At 31.9% G+C, this 27023-nt stretch overlaps 1 long non-coding RNA gene across 4 annotated transcripts; it reads left to right on the top strand.

The window, feature by feature from the left end:
* The first annotated feature begins 8409 nt into the window (after positions 1-8409).
* On the top strand, positions 8410-14017 carry LOC107888975 (uncharacterized). Of its 4 annotated transcripts, none has more exons than XR_001681587.2 (6): positions 8410-8773; positions 11500-11615; positions 11872-11955; positions 12067-12138; positions 12221-12289; positions 13510-14017. It is a non-coding gene; the product is annotated as an uncharacterized lncRNA (long non-coding RNA). The 4 variants fall into 4 exon arrangements; XR_001681588.2 differs by having other exon boundaries at positions 8411-8773; positions 11504-11615; XR_001681590.2 differs by having other exon boundaries at positions 8411-8773; positions 11878-11955.
* Positions 14018-27023: the final 13006 nt, after the last annotated feature.

Genomic DNA, 27023 nt, shown 5'->3' with positions numbered 1-27023 from the left:
ATCATTCATTCAATTTAGTCCAAGATATACATTTCGGCCTATGTGCACATTAGCCCCTAAACTTTCACATTTAATCAATTTAGTCCCTAATTCACAAATACACAAAGTTCACATAATTTCAATAAACCCAAGCTTGGCCAAATTATTCATAGGTCCCTAGCAGCACAAAACTTTCATTTATTTCACATTTTAACCACTTAATTTGCACATTTCACAATTTAATCCCTATTATGCATTTTCATCAAAAATCACTTTACAAAACATAAAAATCTATCATCAAAAATTCATATTTCAACATTAAACATCAAAGAAAAAATAGGTTCAACAATGGAAACTCTCAAAATCTTTAACAGTTTTGAAATCTAAGGTACGGGCTAGCTAGATTGAGCTGCAACCATTACAAAAACATAGAAATCATCAAAAATGGAACAAAATGAACTTACAATTGAGCTAAGCAATGACCGAACCCTTCAAACCCTAAAATGGTATTCTTTCCTCTTGAATTTCAGCAATTGAAGAAGATGAAAGCAATTAAATTTTGTTTGTTTTATTTATTATCATATTAATAATCAAATTACCTAAATAACCTTTAATAAAAAATTTAAAAACACCTAATCATATGTCTATATAAGTCCACCAATGTTTCAAATGGTTTAATTACCATTTAAGGCCATCATATATAAAATCCAAAGCTATTTGGAACCTTTAACAAGTAGAATGCAACTTTTGCATTTTACGCGATTTAGTCCTTTTTATCAATTTAACCAACCAATCGATAAACTTAACTCACGAAATTTTCACACATATCAAATAACATGCTATAAATATCGAAAATAATATTAAAATAAATTTTCAACCTCATATTTTTGGTTCCAAAACCACTGTTCTGATTTAGCTAAAATTGGGCTGTTACATGAAACACTTTTATTTTTTGTTCATTTTACTCTCCTCCTCCCTTTTTACTGCCCCTCCTCCTTACTCCTCCCATTCCTCTCATTTTTATTCCATTTCACCACTTAAATCACCCTTTTACTTCATATTTCTTCCACCCTCCCACCACTATTAGCCAACTGAACCACCATCTCACCACTACAGCACCACCATCAAACCTCCACCACTGCTGTCGCTGTCGCGCCGCCGTTATCATCCTTCACATTTCTTCTCTATTTTTCATCCCCTTCTCCTCCTCTATCTTGTAATTCTTTTTCCATTTGTACAAACATTATATTCTAATTTTTTTTAAAAAAGATTTATCAATAATCTTTATAATTCTTTGTCTTTATTTTATTTGTTAGTAAAGGACCCTTCTTTCTAAAAAAATTGTCATAAGAATCATTAAGCCTTCTTACTCTCGATATTGTGTAAGTATTGAAGATCCTCCAATCACAATTAATTATTTTACTTTTATTCCTGATGAAGACGATTCTAACATTAAGTTTTATTGTGCATTCGCGAAGTAATATTCGTAAATCCTAAACCTATACTCCATATATTGGAAGCATGCATTTTGGGCGGCCGATTAAGTAAGTATTTTACTTAATCATTTAAATGAGAGATATTCATCAAAATATCATTTTTCTGATATGATACAAATTTTTTTCAAAAACTAGAGATTCAAAGATCGACCTCCTCCCTTAGAGTTGGATAAGGAGTTGTTACCATCGGAATTAGCAAAACCAGGTGTGGGGATTTATTTATCTTAAATTGTGTGAAATTTTTGTTAATTAAATAAATAAGATAATATTAAATATTTATTTAAGAAATTATGTAACGTGAAAATGGGTGAATACATATTGTATTCACATGAATTAAAAACCCGTTAAAAATGAGGATTTCTAAACTTTCGGATCTGTGATAATAAGCATGTGTTTGTGCAATTATTTGTTAAATGTGATGTTATATGATTTTCCCGATACTCATGTATTACGACTTATGGCGTTATTGAATATGTATTTAAAAAAAGCACGCCATTGTTTCTGTTGATATTTTGATTTATACGTTAAGCATGCAATTATTATTGATTCTTATTCGCATGTTAAACATGTCACTATACTAATTTTGAATCATAGGTAAAACCTATCTATTGAAATTATGTTCTATACACCATATCACATGCATGAGGTTGGGATATGATTGTACAGAGAAAGATTCTAAAAGCTTAATAATCTTCAAATTCTAGTGGTTTTAACCACATTATCTGCATTATCTAATGACTTGACCACAATATTTTGTATTTGACAGTTTGACTGCATTAACCGGTGGCTTGACCACATTCTTGGTGTGTTATTGGATGAACGAGTTCTGGGAAACTCATTATGGTGTGTAGCGGAAATGGGTAGGAAATATTTTCTGAAAATCTGCACTGTTTCTGAAAAAGCGTTGCATTGACATCATCACTACATATACTGATAAATGCGATTATGTGATTTTATATTTATGTATATATGATCTGTTATACTGTTGAGATATTGTTTTAATACTTGTTATTATGCAATTTGACCCACACTGGGCTTTAAAAGCTCACCCCTTTTAGTTATGATTTTTTAGATAATAATGAGGTTAGGACATGAGTTCAACTTACGAAGGTGCTCTCAGATATCTATTTGAATAAACTGATAAACTATATGTTTCAGTGTTTTGGGATGTTTATTTATTTTCCGTAGACTATGGCACTGAACACTATTTTGGATTTTTGGTCATTTTACATGATTTGGTTTTTAAACTAAATTTTAAGATGGGTTTAAGAAAAAAATTAGATTTTTTAACCTAATGACAAACTCAACCCAATGATTGATATTTCAAACTGAAAACTTCATTTTTTGAATCTCAATACTATTTGTTCATTAATTGAGATTTTACAAGACATGTTAAAGTTTTGATTTCAATCGACAAGTAAGATTTAATTCTTTTCCGCTATGACATTTCCTTTGAAACTTGAAATTTTCTAAAGATAATCGATTTTTGCAATTTTTTTTGAAAAGAAAATTTATAGACACTATTTGGATTTTCTTAAGCAAATCAAAATGACGATTTTAAATAATGACGTTTGTCAAGAGAAAATAGTTAAATAATTTATGTGCCATCATCCTGGCCAATGTGATCTTCGAGATCCGATCATAATGTTTAAATCGAGTTTAGGGGGTTACAAGTTTATTGCCGAATTATTTAAAGTTTAGTTTTATAAATTAAAAATCTCCTCCAAAGTGCAGCAAATTGCACCAAGGGTACACCGCAAGAAGGTAATTCTGATAGATCTGACGAGCAAGAAGATGCTCATGCAAATCCTTACGTACGTTGAGCACCACATATGGGCTCAAGCTTGTTATTATTGTTTTTATTTGTTATCTCTTGTTGTTTTTAGCAATTTTTAGAGTAAAAATTTTTTATGAGGTTTTGTTTGCGTTCAAGCTTGTGGAAGTACAAGTGATTGGTTAAGAGTATATGAAAAGGATCGTGTGAATAATTTGTAAATTTAGTTCAATAATAAGTGATTGTAGACTATTTAATTTTAGACTAATTAGTTTAATTTATTTCACTGTGAATAGGTAAAAGTGTTAAGTATACCATGTGATAAACGAATACACAAAAAGCATGCATGCTAATTGAATTTTAGGTTGCAAAAATTGCTAAATTCAATTAGTTGAATCCATGTATTGAAATATCTAGGGATGACCTAAGGCATTGTTTGTTAGACACATTAGAGCTAAAAAGCAGACTCGATACATGAATTCCCTAGTACCTTATTTTGAGCCTAAATCCATTTTCTTGATGAACCATCAATGAAACCATGAGCAAAATATATAATTTCTTGATCCTTTTTCTCTTGGTCCCTAAATAAACTTAGACATCAGGTCATTGATATTGAAGGTTAGGTAGATACATAACAATGGTTTTAAAAAAAAAATTAGAGCGAACCTAAGGAATAGTATGGTATAATGAGTATAAGATTCTTGCAAACTTGTGCTTGAGTATAAAAATCAATTGAAAGAAAAGTTTGTGAAGGTTAAAAGCCAAGCAAGAAAATCTTCAATGTATAAAAGCAAAATGAGTGAAAAGAAGAAAGGAAAGAAAAAAAAAGAAAATAGAAAAATAAAAAGAAATGTACTCATGTTTGTTCAAAAGACTCGCTAAGATGGTTGTACTCACATATACTATATTGTACCTTAGGAAATAAAGAGAAAAAGAATGTGAGAGAAGTAGATATAAGGTGGTGAGCTTAATTGGGAATTGGGGGAGTATTAAGGACAATATAATGTGCCATACTATTTTCTTGCTTAACCCGTTTTGTTGTGCCTATTCTTGAAATCCAAACCAACCTAAGTAGCATAATGTTACAAGCCGAAAAGTCCTATGTGACCTAGGTATACATTGCATAGATGAAAATTAAATTGTTTTTTGAAAATATTTATCACTTAAGTTGCTTTTAGCATAAATGTATATTCGTGTCTTTGTTTTGATGGAATATTATGCCAAACATTCTTTAATTTGTTTTTTTAATTCATTGAACTAATCTTTCATACATTAAAAATCAAAAGTCAGTTATATATCACACTAGAATTATGTGATTATTAATATCATTTTGTTTATATCACTCTAATCCAATTTCCTGTACAAAGCATGCTCAAGTACTTTATTTTTATCTTTGCATTTATCTTTTGTTTTTATTTTTCGTTTGCTTGAGGACAAGCAACGATTTAAGTGTAGAGGTATTTAGTCTGTCACAAACCGTAGTGGCAATTTAAGTACATTTTGACACTTAACAAGTTTATTTTCTAGCTATTTTATATTTATTTATTGCATTTTCAATTTTCATAGCTTAGGATTGATTTATAGGAAAATAAACATTTTTACACATGTTTTAAGTGTTTTGATGACCCATTAGGCTAAATTGAGCCTTGGGAATGACTAATAGGTTATTTGAGTGTGTAGGCTGCCATTGCAAAGCAAAAAAAAATGAAAGCTTGGGACGAAACAGTGCGTGTTGCAACACAGAGGCGTGTGTGTGTCGTGATACAGCTTCCTATGTTGCAACACAACTTGGACAACATCATGATGTAATGATGACATCAGTAGCCATATCGTAGCAAATTTTCTTAGATTTTATTTCTTACTTGTACTCAAAGTATCAAGGGTATTTTAGGCACCTAAAACCCTAATGTTTTCATATATAAACACCCTTATAACCCCATTAGAGAGGGAGTCAACAGGGAGATGCAATTTTTCTTTAGTTTTCAGTTTTAGTTTATTTTTATGTTCGTGTAGTCAAAATTCTTCTTGTTCTGATGCAAAGATGATTGCGAGCGGATTTTGCTCCGAAAGCACGCTTATATTTATCAATGAGCAATTTATTTATCTCTCTTTTATTCTTTTATTTATATTTCGTTAGTCTGATCAACTAATATTTATATGAATACTAGAACAAATTATGTGCTTTATTTATATCTAGCATGTTTCGTTTATGGAACTGATTAATCGATTAAGTAATTATTTATCTAAAGTTGGGTGTTTATTCAAGAGTATTTAGTATATTAGGAAGTGATGCCCTTAGTAGAATATCGAGACAGGTGAGACCAAGAAGGGGTAGCCTGTCGAGTATAACTTGTGCCAAGCGGTGAGACCGAGAAGGTATCTATATGCCTAGAAAGAGGCCGAAAGGGTGGATTAGGTAGTAATCCTTCATGAAGATGAGATCGAAAGAGTATTCTTAGCTAATTCACTACATGAAAATAGGGCTATAGTGGCGTTTTATCAAAACACGCCGCAAAAATTATAAAACACAGAGCAATAGCGGCGTTTTACCAAAAACGCCGCTAAAAACAGAGCAATAGCGGCGTTTTAGTAAAAAACACCGCTAAAAATAGAACATTAGCGGCGCTTTTGGTAAAACGCCGCTAAAGACAGAGCATTAGAGGCGCTTTCGGTAAAACGCCGCTAAAGACTAGGGCATTAGCGGCGCTTTCGGTAAAACGCCGCTAAAGACCATAGCATTAGCGGCGCTTTCGATAAAACACCGCTAAAGACCAGAGCATTAGCGGCACTTTCGGTAAAACGTCGCTAAAGACCAGAGCATTAGCGGCGCTTTTGGTAAAACGCCACTAAAAGTCATATAACCCCTAAACCCCAAAAAATCATAAACTAATTTATAACCCCTAAAACAATAATTATTAAAATTTATGGTTATACAATATATTAAATATTTTCTTATATAATCGTAAAATAGATAGTATTGAACTTAAAATATTAAATTAATTATCATTATAGTTTAAGGTTTATGAGTTAACTATGGTTTAAGATATATGGTTTAGGGTTTAAGGTTTAAGAGTTAACTAGTATTTGAAGGTTTATGATGAATTATGGGTTTAGGGATTATGATTTAAGGTTTAGGGGTTAGGGTTAGAGTTTAAAGTGTAAGGGTTTGGGGTTAAGGGTTTAGTGTTTATGGGATAGGGGTTAACAGGTTTAGAGTTTAGATAAGCAATAAAATTCCTTTTTAATTATCTTTGTCCCTTGTAATATATATATTTAGGGTTTAAGGTGATGTTGGTCTAAGATCTAGGGTTTATGATTTGGGGTTTAGGGTTTGGGGCGTGGGGTTTATGATTTAATTTTTAGGGTTTGGGAATAAATATGGTGAACTACATAACTTGTGTATCTTGGATTTTTTTATAATATAAATCTAAATAAGATAAATATAAATTATTATTTTAAAAAATAAATATATCAAGATAGGTTAAATCCCAAAAGCATACATGAACAACGGTTTAGTGTGCAATTGTATACATGAACTTTAATTTGATCTAGTTATTGTAAATTATTAACACAATTATTGATATAATATCATTTTATATTTAGGGTTAAGGATTTAGGCTTTATAATTTAGAGCGCCTTAAAGTTTAGTGTTTATGGGATAGGGGTTAAAGGTTTAGGGTTATGATTAAGAAGTATGAATTAATTTATATATTAAACGATTTCTTATATAATTGTAAAAGAGATAATATTAATTTGAATATTATATTAAAATTATAATTACAGTTTAAATTATTTAAGAGATAATAGATAAACTTTATATAAATAAAATGGTTTAAGATTTAGTCTAAAAATATTTTGATATATTAAAAATAATTCAATTCAAATTAATTCCTCTACACTTAATTTATTTAAGTGAAATTTAAACTTAAAATTGTCATAGAATATAACAAATAAAAATGAAATATAAAAACTAAAAGATTAGTGGCGTTTATTTAAAAAACGCCGCAAAAAACATAGCAGTTTAACGAAAACAGCGTCGTTTTAATTGGATATTTAGGAGAGTAGCGGCGTTTTTTTGAAAAAACGCCGCAAAAAAAAGCAGTTTAACGAAAACGACGTCGTTTATTGGATTTTTAGGGGAGTATCGGCGTTTTTTTCAAAAACGCCACAAAAAGCAAAAAAAAAGTATAACGTAAACGGCGTCGTTTTATATGAAGATTTAGGGGATTAGCAGCGTTTAAAAAAAACGCCGCAAAAAACATAGTACTCTAGAGTAATATGGGTTTGAATCATTGTTGTATTAATTTAAAAAAAAAAGGCAAATCATGCTATTATCCCATGTACTATATGTAAAATGTGTCTTTAGTCATTATATTTTAATTTGATTAGTTTTAGTTCCTGTATTTTTCAAATCGATCAATTTTATCGTTTGTACTTTTCAAAATTTAAAATTTTAGTCATGGTGACTCAAATGATAGCAATTATATATGTTTGGTTAAATTATGCTATTAGTCTTGGTATTGTGCGTAAAGTTGTAGGTTGAGTTAATGTTATCCAATTAGATTATTATTGGTCCCTATATATACTTTTCGAATTTTAAAATATTAATTTTGACACAAATGACAACCGTTAAATTCGTAACTGGCTTTTTGTGAGTAATATGTTTGTTACATTAGATTTTAGAAATAGCAAAACTTAATGAATTTAATAGCTACCATTTAATTAATACTACAAATTTAAATTTTGAAAATTAAAATGACTAAAAATAACAAAATGAAAGTAAAAGGACTAAATCCACAACTTACATATAATTAAACAACTAATAGAAAAAAAATATAATTAAAAATATTCAACTTGTCTATATTTAAAAAATTAATAAATATCAAACGAAAATAACATGTATATATTTATTAAAAAAATTAAAACAATATCATTAGGTTTAAATAAATTTACTTTAAATATTTATAAAGATTTAAGGGGTTTAAGTAAAATTAAATTGGACATTTAAGGGAGCAAAAAATTAAAATAGTAAATGGCATCGTTTTTAATGGATATTTAGGGGATTAGCGGCGTTTATTTTAAAATCGCCGCAAAAAATTAAAATAGTAAACGACATCGTTTTTAATGGATTTTTAGGGGATTAGGGGCGTTTTTTTACCTTGAACGGTGTAGTTTTCCTGCTACGTTTGCTTCTTTCTCATGCCTGACGCCTCCCCCAACCCAAAATAGATTTCCCAATTCTCTAATTTCTTCTAATCCCTAAATTTCCCCCAAAAGAATCAGCACCCAAGAAACCTAAGACCAGACCCCTTTCATGCAAACGGAAACTGTCTCTACAATTCCAATTCATGCGTTTTTAAGCAAGGATATGCATATAAATCTCCTTTTTTGCAAACTCCATTAAAGTTTCTTATCCTCTTTATAACTTTTGAAAACTGCAGATATATAAGTTGAGAAGCTTTGGAAGCCATTTGAGCAACGCCTGCCATGAACAAGCATGTAATGGAATCTTCATGTTCATAGGGTAAGCTTTTCTTATTTTGCTTTTAAAAATAGTTGTGGGTCATTTTCGTATTATTTTGCTTTGGAAGCACATATATCCAGATTCGCTGATAAAAATAGGCTTCTTATTGGATTAATTAATGTTTTGTTAGCTTTGTGATTATTGCGTGTTAGCTTCGTGATTATTGCTTGATCTAGGACATACATACATACAACTATATCTCTCACATGCTCCACTGCATTTAACCCATACAGACTTCATACATTTCTCATTGCAAACTCTAAGACCCATCACAAGTATATTTTCCTTCATGTTTTTGACTGACCTGAAACTTGAACAAGAAATGATCAGTCTTAAGTTTTCCTAATTTGCAATTTTCTCGTTCCAGTTCCTCCTCCAGACTCTTTAACTTTTCCTCTGTTTCTTAAGTTGTTCTTTCAGACCCCCCTTTTTATTGTTTAGTAAGCCCAAAGTGTAGTATGTTGAATTAGTGGAGCCGGGTGTGGAACCTTTAAATCGGAAAAATGAGTAAAAACGAAGAGGTTTATAAACTTGACAAATAAAAAAAATAGAAGTAAGCTAGTGTTGTGCATAGGAGTCTGAAAGTTGCCAAGTCTGGTGTCAAGAAGAGGAACAAACCTTGAAGATCTATGTCAATAAGTAAGCTAGACAATTTAAGTTGTCTGTGCTGCGATTTTCGTTGTACTAGACCCCTTTCGTTTTATCCATTTTGTGTCTAGATTTTTAAAGCAAAGATTCATGGTCCTTTCCAGTTTGATTTCCAAATTATAGTATGGTAATTTTGAGGAGAAAAAAAAGTCTCACTCTCTTTCAATTTATTTTTAAAGTTCTGATGCAACATTGCTCATTTAGAACTTGGGTTTCTTCTCTCTTCTAAAACAAATATTATTTTTCCTGGAAAATTTCGTTGTTCCAAATATTTTTTTTACTTTGATTATGTATAGTGTCAATTATGAACTTGGGTTAAAACCAAAGCACAAATGCTCTATATTAAGTTCGTAGATTGTCTTGTGATGATAATTTATTTCTAAGAGTGCTTAAACTTGTGAATGGTTTGTATTTTAACCATTATTGTATTTGATAGAATGGTTTCTAAATTTCTTTTCAACATCAATTGTATTTTTTTCAAAAACATTTTTTTGACAGCTATAATGAATATTACCAAACTTTTCAAAAACAATTTTTCTAAACTAGCTCTTAGAGACTACAGTGGCCAACTGCTTTGTTTCCTTCATCGGAAGTGAATGATGTTGCGAATGTATCATCATTTGAACAGGGTACCTTCTAATAAAACCCTTTGAATCTTAGGAACAATCAACTACCTAAGGAAGTCTCTTTAAAAGGTAACTCATTTACTCAATCCACAATCCACAATCAAACAAAGGCCTATTCAATTCCAGGAACAATCTATCACATATCAAGTCTGTCATTTACTCTTTAGCATACTAACTCCACTTTAGAAATAACCATACATTCTAACAAAAACAAAGGTATCACACTAAAGTAATCCACTTTTTATGTTAAAATATGACTAATGATTACATATCTTGATGAGAGAAATATTTTTTTTAATTTAAAATATAAATTCTAATGAAGAGTATTTTTATCACAAAAATATGAGAAAACCGGGTTCTGTACATTTTATACAATAATTTTTGGTACGAAAAAAATTTCCCAATAGGAAATTATAAGAGTAAAATATTGATAATGTTGAGTGATACAAAATAATCAAATTTAAATTTATGAGACAAAAGACAAGTATATCAAAGTTTATTGAGTAAGTAGATGGATAAAAAATTAGAAATCGGCTCATTTTCAACATAACATAATACAAAGTGGTAAAGCCGAAGCAGATATGATTTCATAAAACATTATGGTCCCACAATCAAAAGCCTGACCCAATCAAACCCATTTGAAAGAGAGCTTTCATCCTCGACCATACACCAATTTAATGCAGAACATACAAAAAAAGAACCACTTAACATATGAATCTATCTGTGATGTTCTGTTTCAGTTTTGGCTTGGTTTAAAAAGTCTGTTTCTTTTCTTTTTTTTAATTGTTCTTTGGGTTCAACTAGTTTAATATCGTCCCTTACTTCCCCATACCATGGCCATGCTTTATTACATCCATTAACTAAAAGACTAAGCCTTTTTTTTAAGAGTATTATATTAAATAGCAAGTTAAAATGTGATAACATATTTTTCACTTAAGATTTATGAAATAATAAAATTTAACTCAACAAATTTAACAACACTTGAAAAATATAGATAAAATTAGGATAGAAAAACTAAATCTCCAATATATATAGTGTAGGAAGCAACCTAAAAAAAAAAAATCCTATTTCTCGAATCTAACCCGACCATCAATATATTTGGTTAACTGTGTTTACAAGAATTAATCATGAAAAACCAACGTGAGCCAAGTAGATTCTTAATTGGTATTTGTCTTTTCACAAATGGTAGGTAATTTGATAAAGGTTTTTTATTTTTATTTTTTCACAATGGTTACATTTTCAACTATATGGTAAGTATTTCTCATTTTAATATTATGAGTTTGGGCTTTTCATTTTTATTGTATTTGTTAGTTTTTAATCAATAATTTATGTGAAATAATAATTTTTTTATGAAGATATATGTTTGGACATCACAGTGAATTTGTCTTATAATTTTGACAATTTGGTCTTATAATTTTCTAAACCACAAATCATTCACTACTACAACTAAAGGCAGCCACCGCATCAATCTGGATTCAGCATATCAAACAAATAGAAACACTTCAATTGTTTCAATGCCCTCAAGTCAAAACGAGGCGTGAAATTAAACAGTTCCTACATAGAAAAAGGTAAACAAACAAAGTCCCCTCAAATTCTTTGATCACAGTAATTTCAGACACTCACCATACATTCCAACTCATGTTATGGCAGATAACATTCATTTTTCAGCTTGATTCATTTATCTCTATAATTAAATTAGCTTATTTGGGAAAATTAGAATCCATTATCTGGTTTTGATGCTTTTAGGAATTCAAATGAGGTTAACCTAAAATAACACTTTTGATTGCTGCTTCACTAAAAAATAACACTTTCTGTTTGGACTAGATTCAGCATCAGTTACTGCTTCTTGCTCCTCCTGCAACTATTGGTTCAACTGAAGCTGCCATTTAATCTTCGAATTAATATTTGGTACTGATATAGATAAAGTTTTTATATTTGCTTCAATTGAAATATATTTGGTGTCACTCTTATAATCTTACATGTGTCTGTATTAGTGAATTAATGCTGTATGTATTTCAGTTACTGCTTCCTGCTCCTCCTACAACTATTGGTTCAACTGAAGCTGCCATTTAATCTTCGACTTAATATTTGGTACTGATATAGATAAAGTTTTTATATTTGCTTCAACTGAAATATATTTGGTGTTAATCTTATAATCTTACATATGTTCTAGGTACTATTGAGCACTTGAATTAATATTTGGTGCAACTAAATACACCACAGCCATTGACATCTGTTCTAGGTACAGGTTTCGTTGCTAAATTCTTTTCCTTATTTCTATGCATTTTCACTTTAAATTACTTAACAAATATTACTTTTTTGACTCAAGCCTCTGTTTGCTGGTGAGAGTGGAGTATGAATAAGTATGAATTAATATTATTACCATGTAGCTTGCTTGTCTATTAAAATTACAACAATAGCTGACCTTCTCTCCAACCTTATTTTAAATATTTTAAAGATTCAAAGTATATAGGCTGAAAACCTGACGGGTTGCCTTATATCGAGCTGTAAAATATAATGGATCCTCCCTAGGTGTAACAATACCACGTATGATGAATCTTAAAAAATTCAAAAAGACTTGAAAAAAGTTCTATCGATCTCATTTACTATTGAATATTTATTACCATGTAGCTTGCTTGTTCATTAAAATTACAACAATAGCTGACCTTCTCTCCAACCTTATTTTAAATATTTTAAAGATTCAAAGTATATAGGTTGGAAACCTGCCGGGTTACCTTATATCGAGCTGTAAGATATAATGGATCCTCCCTAGGTGTAACAACGCCACGTATGATGAATCTTAAAAAATTCAAAAAGACTTAGAAAAAGTTCTATCGATCTCATTTACTATTGAATATTTATATAACCTTAATTTATTTCCAATTTACTTATAAAAATTAAACTACGATTCTTTTTTGATATTATTATATTCAAATTACTATTTTTTATATTAATAATGTTTGATTTTAATATTTAATATTTTTAAATGTCTTTAAAAGTTATAACTAATTTTTATCAAAATAGTATTAATATTGATCATTACTTAAATAAATTACATAACTTACATAACTCATATAACTTACATAATTTACATAACAACTTACATAACTCACATAAGTTACATAATTACATAACAACTTACATAACTCACATAACTTACATAATTTACATAACTCACATAACGTACATAATAACTTACATAACTTAACTAATACATGTAGTTTAATCTAATAATTTCCTTAAAAGCATATAGTTTAAAGTTCAAATTTCATAACTTACATAATCTACATAACTTACATAAAACATAAAATTTACTTAATAAAATTTGATTCATTATAAATATTTATAATATTTAATTATAATGTTTTAATTCATCGTTTTTATTAGTTTAATTTAAATAATGTTATGTTGTATTCCTTTTTATTGTATATTTCGTTTCTAACTCTTTAACTGATTTATTAGGAGAAACTAAAAGATAAGAAGGCAGAGTATGAAGCGACTGCTTCGACTGATAGTTCTGTTATTCTGTTAATTTTGAGGATATTGATAACAGAATAATTAATGAAGTTTTGGGTCCTGAAAGGTATGGTCGGGTTAGATTTCAAGGATCTGGTGTTAACCCGACCCAATGTTTTGGATCCACCTCGCACCAATACATGCCTTCCGGGAGTCAAAGTCAAGCTGAAGTTCAGAGGCTAAAAGATCAGATAGTTCAGATACAAACTAGCACAGATGAGCAAATTTCTCAACTTAGAGCGGAGGCAGCAGCGCGGGAGGCGGAGGCAGCAGCGAGGGAGGAGGAGTAGAACAGAAAATACAATGAACTCCAGCTACAGCTTCAGTCTATGATGACTATGTTCCAGCAATTTCAAAATCCGCCATCTTAGACATTTGTTTTCTTGTAACTTTTAACATTATTGTAAGAATATTTTGAATATTCATTTACAATTTATATAATATATTTTTCGTATAATTTTGTATTATTTAAATTTGCAGGTTTTGGTTGGATTTCATGGTATATTTGCTGTTTTTGGTTGGATTTCTTGTAGGAGGGTTGGATAGAGGTGCAAAAATACATATTACAAAACTGGGCAAATTAGCGGCGTTTTTTAAAAAAAGCGCCGCTAAAAGTCCTGGTCTTTAGCGGCGTTTTTAAAAAAGTACCGCTAAAAGTCCTGGTCTTTAGCGACGTTTTTTTAAAAAGTGCCGCTAAAAGTCTTGGTCTTTAGCGGCACTTATTCAAAAAGCGCTGCTAAAAATCTTGGTCTTCTGCGCGTTTTTCTAAAAAGCGTCGCTAAAGACCAGGACTTTTAGCGGCGCGTTTTTCAAAAACGCCGTGAATTTTTACTGGTGTTATATATAGCGACATTTTTTGCTGCGCTTGGGAAAGCGCCGCTAAAGGCAAAAAAAAGCCGCTAAAAGTCTATTTTCCTGTAGTGTAAGGGTGGTAAACAACTTAGTTGAGGGTAATTAATGACTTAATTATATGATTAGGGATTTAATCGATCTTAGGTCGAGAGCTTATATTGTTGACACTAAGAATAGGAAATTCCATTAGCTTAGTCTAGGTTAATTAATTTAATTACTTTAATAATACTTTAATTTGGATTCACACTACTAATTGAGGACTCAATTAGATTACTACTTATTTTCTATAATTAATTTAATAATAAATTTCTCCAATATGCAATCCTTTAGGTACGATCATCGGAATACTTATCGGTGTTCCATTGTAAAACTTTTATGTTACAATTTGACATGTTCGTTTGTAGAAACTGTACTGATTTTATATATTTTTATTTGTACAATTTTTATTCTAAACTTTCATACGTTTGGAGGCAGTCATCCATCAACAACAAATAGTTTTTCATTCTTCATTAGACAATGTGATATGTATTACACCTTCTTCCTCATCTATACCATTTTCTAGTATGGTTCTTCCCCTTTAGAATCTGCTTCAATATATGTTTATCTTTATCTTTAAGGACTCTGAGTTGTGTTCATCAATAATTTCTTCTAGCAGTGTGTCACTATAAGACACCAACTATCTGCTAGAAATGTCCTTCATGACGGACCTTGCTATCTCATACTCTTTCACCTTTCCGGTGCTCCTGAATAGTTCCTTTTTTTCTTCTGTGCTCAGAGCATTTGGATAGCTTGTCATGTCTCTTTTCTTTTACTTTGCAAAGCATGTTCTCTTTAGATATTTGATTCCAACATTGTTGGTCATGATGGAACCTCGAATATTTTCAACAAGATTTTCAAATCAGATTGGTAGTTGAATTGGTTAGGTTACTTATTCATCGGTATGGATGGTTAGATTAAATAAATCATTAAAAATTTTCATAAAAGCAAAAAATTATTAAAAACTATTTCAACATATTTTTTAGCCCAATTCAATAGGTTCGTTCTAATTCTTGGTTCAACTAGTCCAAAGTCTTTTACCGAACCAATACATTGGTCGGTTTTTTATTTAGCCAATCTGATTGACTGGTTGTATTCGATTTAGATAACCATGATTTCTAAAGCAGTCTTAAGATCAGTTCAAAGGTTGCAACCTGTTTTGATTGTAACGCCCTAAAATTTTGAGCATTTGTTCGTTAAATTCTGTCGTAGTTGAGTATCTGTTTCAGTGGTCAAGTGTTTTGTTTATGTGTTTGAGATTAGAGGTTCAAGTCTACTTACTTTTGAAAAGGTTGCTATTGTTTTGAATCAACCCTTACTCTTGAACTTTTGACTTAAGATCAATTTTACATAAACTTATGCCAAGAATGAGTCTGTTGGTTTAATGGTTAAGTGTCTGTATACCTTTGGTCTTTCGTTTGAGTCTCTGTGAAAGTTATTGTATTTTATAAAAACTTGTTTATTTTAAGGTAATTAAATTCTTTTATTTTTGTTAAAATCCCTTTAACATTTTTTTTCCTTTTTTCCCCTTTCTTCTTCCTTTTCACTATTACTATTCTTTTTCTTTTTCTTTTTCTTCTGGTATTTTTATTTTGTTACTTATTTCTCAAGGATATTGTGGTTTTTTTGTGCGATTTAAGGTTAACCGGGTAAGTTTTGTTTTCGAATTTCTATTAATGTTCGTTATCGTTTGTTATTTGTCAAAATTGGTTTTCTGCTTGTTTTGTTTGATTTCTCTGTTAAGTGTTCGATTGGTTTTCTTTTTAGGTGAAGTTTTTGAGGTTAACAAACCTCCAGTGAATTAGGTTCATGTGTTGCTGTACGTGCAAGGGTGAATACCTAATTTCTGAGTTGGGGTTTTGTGTCAAATTTATTCAACATGGTTCGATTTTGGATGTGAATTTAGTGTTTTGGTTGCGAATAAATCGTTTGATTGGGCAATTGATTATTGTGTTTAGGTTTTGAGATCATTCCTGTTGTTTCTACGTCAAAGCTGTATTAGCTGTGTAGTGAAAACCCAAACTTTTTGTGAACAACGGAAGCCAAAATCCATGCCTGTCATGCCACAGAACCTAGAACATAACCGTGTGGTACGCCATGCTAGAGGCTGTTTTGGAATTAGTGTCACATGGGCAAGAGACACAGGTGGATGTTCAGGCCGTGTGAAAGACTTTTTGAGTTTTGAGTTACACAGGCATGTGCTAGGCCTTGTGATAGATTGTGTGCAACATTGATATAGGCCACGCGAGCGTGTGTCACACCATGTACACAACACAGGCCAGTCATTTAGGCCATGTGAATCCACACGGACGTGTGGTCCAAAAAAATTAGAATTTTCCCTTATGGTCGTAAACGTTATTCTAATCCAATGTAGGCCTACCTTAGGGTCCGTATAGCTTGAATTAGGCTATAAAATATGTTATCTGATGATTTATTATTGTATAATATGTTATCTAAGCTTATATTTGATGTGAAATCTAACAAGTAAATATGATCCATTTTACCTGAGCATGATCTGAATTTGTATCACTATATATGCGTATTTGATGTCTGTTAATTCTACATCTACATTGAGTGGGAATTTTGATAAAGGAGGAAGTGTGGGCAGTTTGATTATCTATTGATTCTACTGGCTGAGCCACATCCATATTTGATTTTTGCGAAATATCACACTGTGATTTAACAGATTGTCTGCAACATTCTAAAATGTGACATACAGTCACTATATGGTGTGTAGGGATGGATGGGTATTTGATACCCTATTTGGTGTGTAAAGATTATTATATATGGTGTGTAACGGATGGGGGTAGGATGTTGCATTTGCATTTGGTCACTGTACGGTGTGTAGGGATGGATGGGTATTTGATACCCTATTTGGTATATAGAGATTATCAAAGATGGTGTGTAGCAGATGGGGGTAGGATTTTGCATTTGCATTTGATATGTTCTATAACTATATCTGTATCTGTATCTATACTTGATGGAAATTGTTTTTACTTAACTAGTTCATAAGTTACACATTGAGCCGTTAGCTCATTTATTCTATCTACTTGAATTTCAAGTAATGCTTAGACTTGATCGAGTCGGCGTATTGGAAGCTCGGTCATTCCATTTAACTAGTTATCAAGATTTACACTGTTACTATTTTTTTGGGATTACTGTTTTTTCTTAAATATTGGATTTCATGTCCTGTTTATAAGACTTTAAATGTCTGTGGATCGTTTGAATGTCTACTTATTAAAAATTTGGCTTTTCTGAAATGATTAATGTAGCTCTCTAGATTTGACCACACCGTCTATGCCGAGTTTGGGGTGTTACATTGATTAACTTTATTTCTTGATTATTTCATATTAGTTCCAAGTTTTAAATTTTTTAACCTAATTTTATTTTATAGCTTTTGACAATCCTTAGTAAAATTATAATGTCTTTTTCATAAATACTTTTTAAAGGAATACTTTTCAAGTAGCTAAAAAACAATTCATGACTTTTATAGAGTTTTTTTGGAAAAATATTTTTATAGTATTTTAAAGATATTTTATTATTTTAAATATAAAATAATTATTTTTATATCATAAAATTAAAATTAATTATAAATAAAATAAAATAAAATTTAATTGAAATTATACTTTTTAACTTATAAAAACACTATGTTCAACCACATTGATTTAAATTAATTTTCAAAGGCTAAAAATTCAAGAATTTGATATTTAGCTTCTATACTTTATCAGTTAAAAATTTAAATTTTTAACTTTTTTAAATTAAAAATTTTATTCTAAACATTATTACTGTTGGTAAATTTTGTCAAATTTTGCCAACTTATCATGCAGCACGCTTATTCTTTTATCGATCATATGCCATTTCATATGAGGACAGACTAATTAAAATTTTAAATTAACAAATTTTAACATAAAATATTTATAATTTAATGACTAAATTAAATATTTTTAAATCAATAAAGTAAAAAAAAACTTAATTTGTAACTTTTTAAATGTAGAAAATAAATTTCAAATTATGTCCAAATACGAAAGCTATAAGCATATTTTAACATTCTCAAATTTACTATTTTCTTTGCTCAACCAAAGTAAATTTTACCAATTCATAAACAATAGTGTTATCAAGTCGCATCAACTTGGATGTTCCAGTTTTAAGATAAATTAAAAAAACTATTAATATCACATATTTTTATTTTTTGTTTGAGTTTAGGGCGAGATCAGAAAGTTTTTTTTAAGGGATCGAAATGAAATTTTAGTTTTTAATAGTTTATATCTTATAATTTTTAAAGGATTAAATTAAATTTTCATAATTTTAGGGGGTCAAAGTACAATTTTACCTTTAATAATTTAAAATTTTTAAATTTTCTAAAGGGCCAAAGCAACAATTTTCCATTTTAGGGGGGTCGAGGCGCCTGCCAGCTTCCTTGTATTCGTCTCTATTTGAGTTAATATAAAAACAATTCATTACGGAAAAAATATTATAACACCATGTTCGGTTCACCTGAATGGCTAAGTCATTCCAGGTGTATTCACTTTGCCACAATGAAGCAGGTGTTTGGTTGGCTGAATGACTATTCAATCGAATGGTCATTTTGGGACTAAGTGGCAAAGTCTCGTAATCCCCATTACGAACTGTAACACCCCTTGCCCATGCCCGACGCTTGGACAGGGTTTGAAGTGTTACCTGACTTAAACTCAATCCATCACACAAAAACCGTGTCGTAAAATTTCAATCAATCTAAAACTTTTCTTTTCACATGAAATCTGTCCCATTTATGGGCTTACGAAGCCCAAAACATACATCCAGAGTGGTTCGGGACCCAACCAAGAACTCATGAAAAACTTAGAAAACCTCTTGCATCATGACTTCACACGCCCGTGTGGGTATAGGGCACACGCCCGTGTGCTAGAGACACTCCCGTGTCACAAACCCGTGTCCAAAAACCTGGACATTCTGCCAAAACCACACGACCAAGGCACACGCCTGTGTCCTATGACCGTGTCCTTCACCAGGCTGAGACACATGGCTGTGTCTCTTGCCCGTGTACTACTACCATGCATACTGACTTGAAAAACTTAGGTGCAGGGGACACATGGTTAGACAACACGCCCATGGGGGCAGACAGTATGTCACACACGGTCTAGACAAACGCCCGTGTGTCTACCCGTGTGGAAAATTACAAGGCTATTTTCCAAGCCATTTGCCACCCTCAGAACATGTGCACACATACTTATCCAATAACATACAACATGGCATAAATAGGCTCTTAAACATCTACAAATATGTTATGCTCAAGTCATTTTCTTATGCAATAAATATCATAAAATTTTCTCACATCATTACCACATACTAGTCATAACTATCATTACATCACAAACATCATGTCCATCACTAAGCATACATAATCATTTCCACGAACCATTCATGAGGCAATATTAACTATTTACCAATCATCTAATCTTGCATCAGTTACTAACTCATCAATGAATCTCCTTTCAATCTCTAGGCATATATGCTATAAGCCACATCACAAGAGATAGTATCATACATATATATGAATAAACATTTAGGTCTACAACATCATTAGCCAACATAGGCCAATTCACATGGATACAACACTTTATCAATACAAGCCAACACCTTTGGCTAAATCATAATATCACATACTCAACATTAAAACCCTATACATGCCATAGACTCGAAACACTAGAATTTACTTACGCCAATAGCGTTAACTCGACAGTGTGATAATATCTCTGACGGCCTCCAACCCAAGCTAACCTGACAACCCTAGGGAACATGGGAAAGAAAGGGGGGTAAGCTTTACACTTAGTAAGTTCATATGAAAACAATAAATAACTCATTAACATGTTTTATCAATGTTTACAACATATTCTCAAGTTCACAACAAGCTATCTTCCTGAGTAACAGTCACTGAATTATTTATAACTGAAGCTACAAAACTCCAAATTAAGCTCCGTTAATTTTACATGAAATTAGATCATATACCTTTCTACCATAAAATTTCAAGAATTTTTGGCTTATCCAATTAGTACAGTTTATTCCTCAAAGTTACACCTAATTCAATGTCTGGCAGTTCAGACCCTTCTACATTAAAGTTCAATTATCTCATAGCTCAGGACTCGAATAATGTTCTCGTCTATTTCTCTTGAAACTAGACTCATTAAGGATTCTAAGCATATAAATAATAACTCATAAACATTTTTTTTACAATTTATAATGATTTTCTAAAATCAGAGTAGGGGATGTCGAAGTCATTCTGACTCTGTCCCATGCAACTTCAAATATCTCATTATAGGAAATTCTTTTGCTTAGACGATTTCTTTTACAAGAAACTAGACTCAATAAGATTTATTCTCATATTGTATTTAGCTTATAACTCATTTTATACTATTTTTGGTGTATTTTAAAATTTACACCACTGCAATAGCCCAACACTATCCAGGTTAATTTATTCATTCACAATTATTGTTCACCAAATTAATACAACATCATATCATCTATCATGGTAAGAACACATAGCTATGCATCATAAGCATGGACCCATAATCTCATTGTCATCAAATATCAAAGACTTATTCCAAATCATACCATTTCCATAGTATTCACCAAATACTATTTACATCATAGATTATCACATATCAAGGTATTACTCATAAGCTCAGTGTACATACCTATACCAACTCGTGATAAAATATATAATCATACCTTCTTTAACATGCTCTCCTTAGAGCTTTCATCACATCATCCATTACATTACCCATTGAATACTCGGTATGCTAAAGGATGTTCGGAATTATCATGCGCCGAATAGAATGCCCAAGGCCATGTCCCTCACATGGTCTTACATGGATCCACATATCGTTGTCATATCCTGGATATGGTCTTATACGAGGTTTCATGTTAGTGCCGATGCCATGTCCCGGACATGGTCTTATACTAGCACACATATCATCACCTTTTTATTGAATCCTCACAAGTCAATTCCAGTAGAGGCATACATCCACATTTCGTGCAATATCAAGTATGAAGCACATCATAATGAAATTGAGCATTACTTTCATACAAACTTCTAATATTTTAGATCATACACTTAATGCCATAACAATAAAGAATTTTAATTCAAGCATGATATTGCATTATTGTTACCATATGAACTTACCTCGATACGACAAAGGTGAAAAGGACGTGATCATCCCTTAATCGATTTCTTTCCATTCTAAGTCCAAATCTTTTCAACATCTAAAACATCACATTTAGCTTATTTAAACAATGTACTAATCAAATTAGTCCATTGACACACTTTGGCAAAATTTACAATTTTGCCCCTCTATTTTGCCAAAATTACCAAATTGCCCTTAGTCTCATAAAATGATTTTTATCACATTTCTTTGCTCCTTAAGCCTAGATGAACCATTTTCATAACTATAGCAACTCACAATATTAACTATTTCATACACTTACACCTTATCTTACAACTTAGCAATTTAGCCATTTTTAAGGTGTTTTCATGCACTTTCTTTCACAAAAGTTGTTTATTAGACAACTAGGACTCATAATCTTCCATAAAAACACAACAAACAACACATTTACTCTCATGGCAAAACCCTAGACTCTTCATCATTTTGCAAACTAGACCCCTCATATGAAAGCTCATGCTTTAGGGGTTCCAAAAATGTAAAAATCATCAAGAAAAACATTAATAATCACTTACTAGCAAGGGATGTAAGTGGCTGATATTTCAAAGCTTCAAAACCCCTTTCTTTGCTGCATATTTCGGTGGAGGAGAAGAGAAAAATGATAACTTTTTCTTTTCAATTTGTTAATAATAAAACTAGTCAAAATTGGTGACCAACTTCACCTAATTTTGACTTTTCAACAATTTTTGTCCCCCATGGTCATGCTTCATTTAGGGGTCCAATTTAAGACACAAAGCAATTTAACACCTTAGGCATCAAAACACAACTTTTACCTTTTTCGCGATTTAGTCCTTTTTCGAAATTGGACTAGAAATCGCTAAAATTAACTAACAAAATTTGCATGCACTTATAAAATTATATTATAACACATAAAATAATACTAAAATAATTTTCTCCGGCCTCAGAATAGTGGTCCCGAAACTACTGTTCTGACTAGGCCCAAAATCGTGTTGTTACATTTCTTCCCCCCTTTAGGGATTTTCGTCCTCGAAAATCTTACTAGAAAAAGTTGCTCTCTACTTTCACGAGTCACTTATATCTTTTTCTCACAGCTTACAAAACAACTCAGCTCAAGCTCATACTCAGGATTTCTGTAACCTTTCCATAGTTACCATAAAAGTCTCGGCTCAATTCGAAATACTGAAAACTGATATTCTAAGAACTATAAGCTTAGAAACACCACTCGTCCAAATTCGTCTAACAATATCTCTGTATATATCAAAATACTCATGTGGACTACTATCATCAATCTATCACAATCCAATATGGTATCTCTTATTTACCCGGAGAAGAGAGACATCCCGGTACGAAATTCATACTAATCCTTTCTCATTTTCTTCCCACTGTCATCACTGACAGTAATAATCTCGAATACATTTGATATTCGGCTTTACCCGGTAGTCAATTTAACATCCTTTGGAAGAATAGACAAAAGACTACTGTGAACTCTGTACACAATTCTCTGCATATCCTGGAGTTTCTCAGTACTCTAATCTTACTCTGAAATAATAGTAACAGAAACCAAAAATCAAATCTTCCTTGCAATTCCATATTAAAAGTCTAATCATGCTGTACTTGTTTAATTTACCACTTATAGCCACATTTCTATACTTTGATCATCAACTGTTTAGAAACTCTCCTAACATGAATCAAATGATTCTAACTTCATAAATGTGGTCTCTTTACTAATCAGGACAACTTTACTTATACAACATCTCTCAAATTAGAGAAATCCAACTAATTAGGTTTTCCGTACCATACTTATAAAAATAAAACCTCATCATTTCTGACTGTACGACTACTTACCAAGGAACACATAATGGTATTCTCGAACCAGAGAATAAACTTAAATGCACATAACTCAGATTTACTTTTGCAGAATAACCATTCTTTACCCCAAGAATTTTTTTTAAAAAAAAATCTCGACACTAAAATCCCCGACTTCTATAGTCGAGCCAGAAGCATAATCATAACAGATTCTAACATCGTAAGTCAAAGATTACTTTTGAAGATAAGCCAAGCTCGATAATTCTCGAAACAAGAACGAGAGAAAAACCAATATAAGAAATTTCAAGATATAAGACTATACTAGAAATCTGAGAATATAATCCAGAAGAAAATAATAAAGATGATCCGGAAAATCCCTCAGAGAAAAACAAAAGGAAACTACTGCCTGTACGCTCTAAAATTCCTCATAAAAAAGATTACATAATTCCCGCATATATAAACCACAATCAACAGAACATCAGAATAATCTCACATAGATTTTTACTATCAACTTCATTCCAATATATCAGAATAGAAATCTGAAGAGATGGGGAATGTCGATCATAACTAACTGGACCAATAGAATTTTTCATCTAATATCATAGTCACTAGCATCTTCATATGATAGAATTCCCACTCGAAAGGGATAACCATATGTATTCCCCAGAATAGAGGAAAACATAGAATACATAGAAGAGAAAGATAGTCATAACTTTTGTTTAATTGAATCCGACATACTCAGACATCTGTGCAAGTCTGACATTATTCCTCTAACTAATTCTGTCTTCACTAATCCCATACTATTCCATTATTGTACTCTTTAGTTTCACTTTTGCAAGCTTATGTAACATATCTCTCAAGAATCTCATCATATAACTCTATTCTGGTAAGGGGGCGAAAATTGTAATGCCTCTAAACTTTTGACTCTCAAGCAAATACATATTCAACAACAACATAGCATTACGCATATTGATTCAAACATTTCAAATTTCCAACTTGTTATAAACACATTTTCACATATCTCAGTAATACATGCAACTTTATTTCATGTGAATATTAGCTAAATAGAAGTGAATTTCTCACAACTCAAACTTTCATTTCTTTTTCTCAAATTACCCTTAATGTTTTATCAAATTCCCATATTTAGTCTTAATCACTTGCCAATATTTATCAAATTGGAGAACGTCTTACGGTTTTGAGTACATCGCTTACTTGAAGCCATAGTCCAACTATGGTCTTGTATTAGCTCTCGTCCATCTGTGTCTATGCCTTGTCCCAGACAGGTCTTACACTGACACATGTAACCGTACTGACGCATGTCCCAGGCATGTCTTACACTAGCACATCTCGTAGCAGACGCATGTCCCAGACATGTCTGACACTGGTTAACATCTCGAGGCCGATGCATGTCCCAAACATGTTTTACACTGGCTCTCATACTGTGGCTTATGCATGTCCCAGACATGTCTTACACTAGCCCTCGTCTCAATGCCGATGCCATGTCTCAGACATGGTCTTACACTGGCTATCATAATACGGCCGATGCATGTCCCAGACATGTCTTACACTGGCGCACAAATCTCATGTATTTCTATGGTCCAACCATGGTCTTTTCCGTCAATTCATTAGTGAACGATCGTACTCATTCCCTGCGTTCCTCCTAATTTGATCTTTCATTACAACTTTCATACTATTGTGACATTTATGATTCTCTAACTGAGATTATAAAGCATAACATTACGGCTCTTGACTTTATTAATCTAGACATAAATGTCAACCTCATGTATATGCTGATTACTAATCATGCAATAAAAGCATTCATACGTACATTTTGTCATTTCAAGCAAATTTCTTTATTTTTATAAACACTTGACCAATCGAGTTGGACATTTAACATCGTAAGAATACTAACATGCATAAAAGAGCTTTTCACAACTTAACTTTGTTTTACTCCACTATTTCACATTCTTTAACTCAAGAGCATTACATAATGAATACTAGTTCATGTAAAAAAAATCATGAATTTCTTTTCATACCTTTCCCATTTTCAGCATATCACAAGTATGATTCAATAATCTCAACTTTACTCTTATTTCTATCAAGATTTGCTCGGTTGGAACTCATTCCTGTCTTAACCAACAGTTTTGTTAGGGCCGGAAGATATCACACTATCACGAGTAATACTACGGCATGTATAGCTAGACTTTTTTACGCTAGGTTAGTCTGAGAATCGACTAAACCATGCTCTGATACCATTAAATGTAACATCCCTCGCCCAAGCCCGACGCTGGGACAGGGTTCAAGGTGTTACCCGACTTAAACTCAATCCATCACACAAAAAACGTGCCGTAAAATTTTAATCAATCTAAAACTTTTCTTTTCACATGTAATCTATCCCATATATGGGCTTACGAGGCCCAAAACATACATCCAAGATGGTTCGGGACCTAACCGAGAACTCATGAAAAACTTAGAAAACCTCTTGTATCAAGGCTTCACATGCCCGTGTGGGTATAGAGCACACGCCCGTGTGCTAGAGACACGCCCGTGTCCCGAACCCGTGTCCAAAAACCTGGACATTCTGCCAAAACCACTCGACCAAGGCACACGCCCGTGTCCTATGACCGTGTCCTTCACATGGCTGAGACACATGGCCGTGTCTCTTGCCCGTGTACTACTACCATGCATACTGACTTGAAAAACTTAGGTGCAGGAGACACACGGTTAGACAACTCGCCCATGGGGGCAGACAGTATGTCACACATAGTTTAGACACACGCCCGTGTGTCTACCCGTGTGGACAATTACAAGGCTATTTTCCAAGTCATTTGTCACCCTCACAACATGTGCACACATACTTATCCAATAACATACAACATGGCATAAATAGGCTTTTAAACATCTACAAACATGTTATGCTCAAGTCATTTTCTTCTGCAATAAATATCATAGAATTTGCTCACATTAGTACCACATACTAGTCATAACTATCATTACAGCACAAACCTCATGTCCATCACTAAGCATACATAATCATTTCCACGAACCATTCATGAGGCAATATTAACTATTTACCAATCACCTAATCTTGCATCAGTTACTAACTCATCAATGAATATCCTTTCAATCTCTAGGCATACATGCTATAAGCCACATCACAAGAGATAGTATCATACATATATATGAATAAACATTTAGGTCCACAACATCATTAGCCAACATAGGCCAATTCACATGGGTACAACACTTTATCAATACAAGCCAACACCTTTGGCTAAAATAATAATATCACATACTCAACATTAAAACCTTATACATGCCATAGACTCGAAACACTAAGATTTACTTACGCCAATAGCGTTAACTCGACAGTGTGATAATATCTCTGACGGCCTCCAACCCGAGCTAACCTGGCAACCCTAGGGAATATGGGAAAGAAAGGGGAGGTAAGCTTTACACTTAGTAAGTTCATATGAAAACAATAAATAACTCATTAACATGTTTTATCAATGTTTACAACATATTCTCAAGTTTACAACAAGCTGTCTTCATGAGTAACAGTCACTAAATTATTTATAACTAGAGATACGA

Source organism: Gossypium hirsutum, chromosome A09, assembly GCF_007990345.1.
Source record: "Gossypium hirsutum isolate 1008001.06 chromosome A09, Gossypium_hirsutum_v2.1, whole genome shotgun sequence".
In the NCBI taxonomy this organism is placed as follows: domain Eukaryota; kingdom Viridiplantae; phylum Streptophyta; class Magnoliopsida; order Malvales; family Malvaceae; genus Gossypium; species Gossypium hirsutum.
The sequence above is the reverse complement of the archived record's forward strand: the minus strand, read 5'-3'. Positions and strand labels throughout refer to the sequence as shown.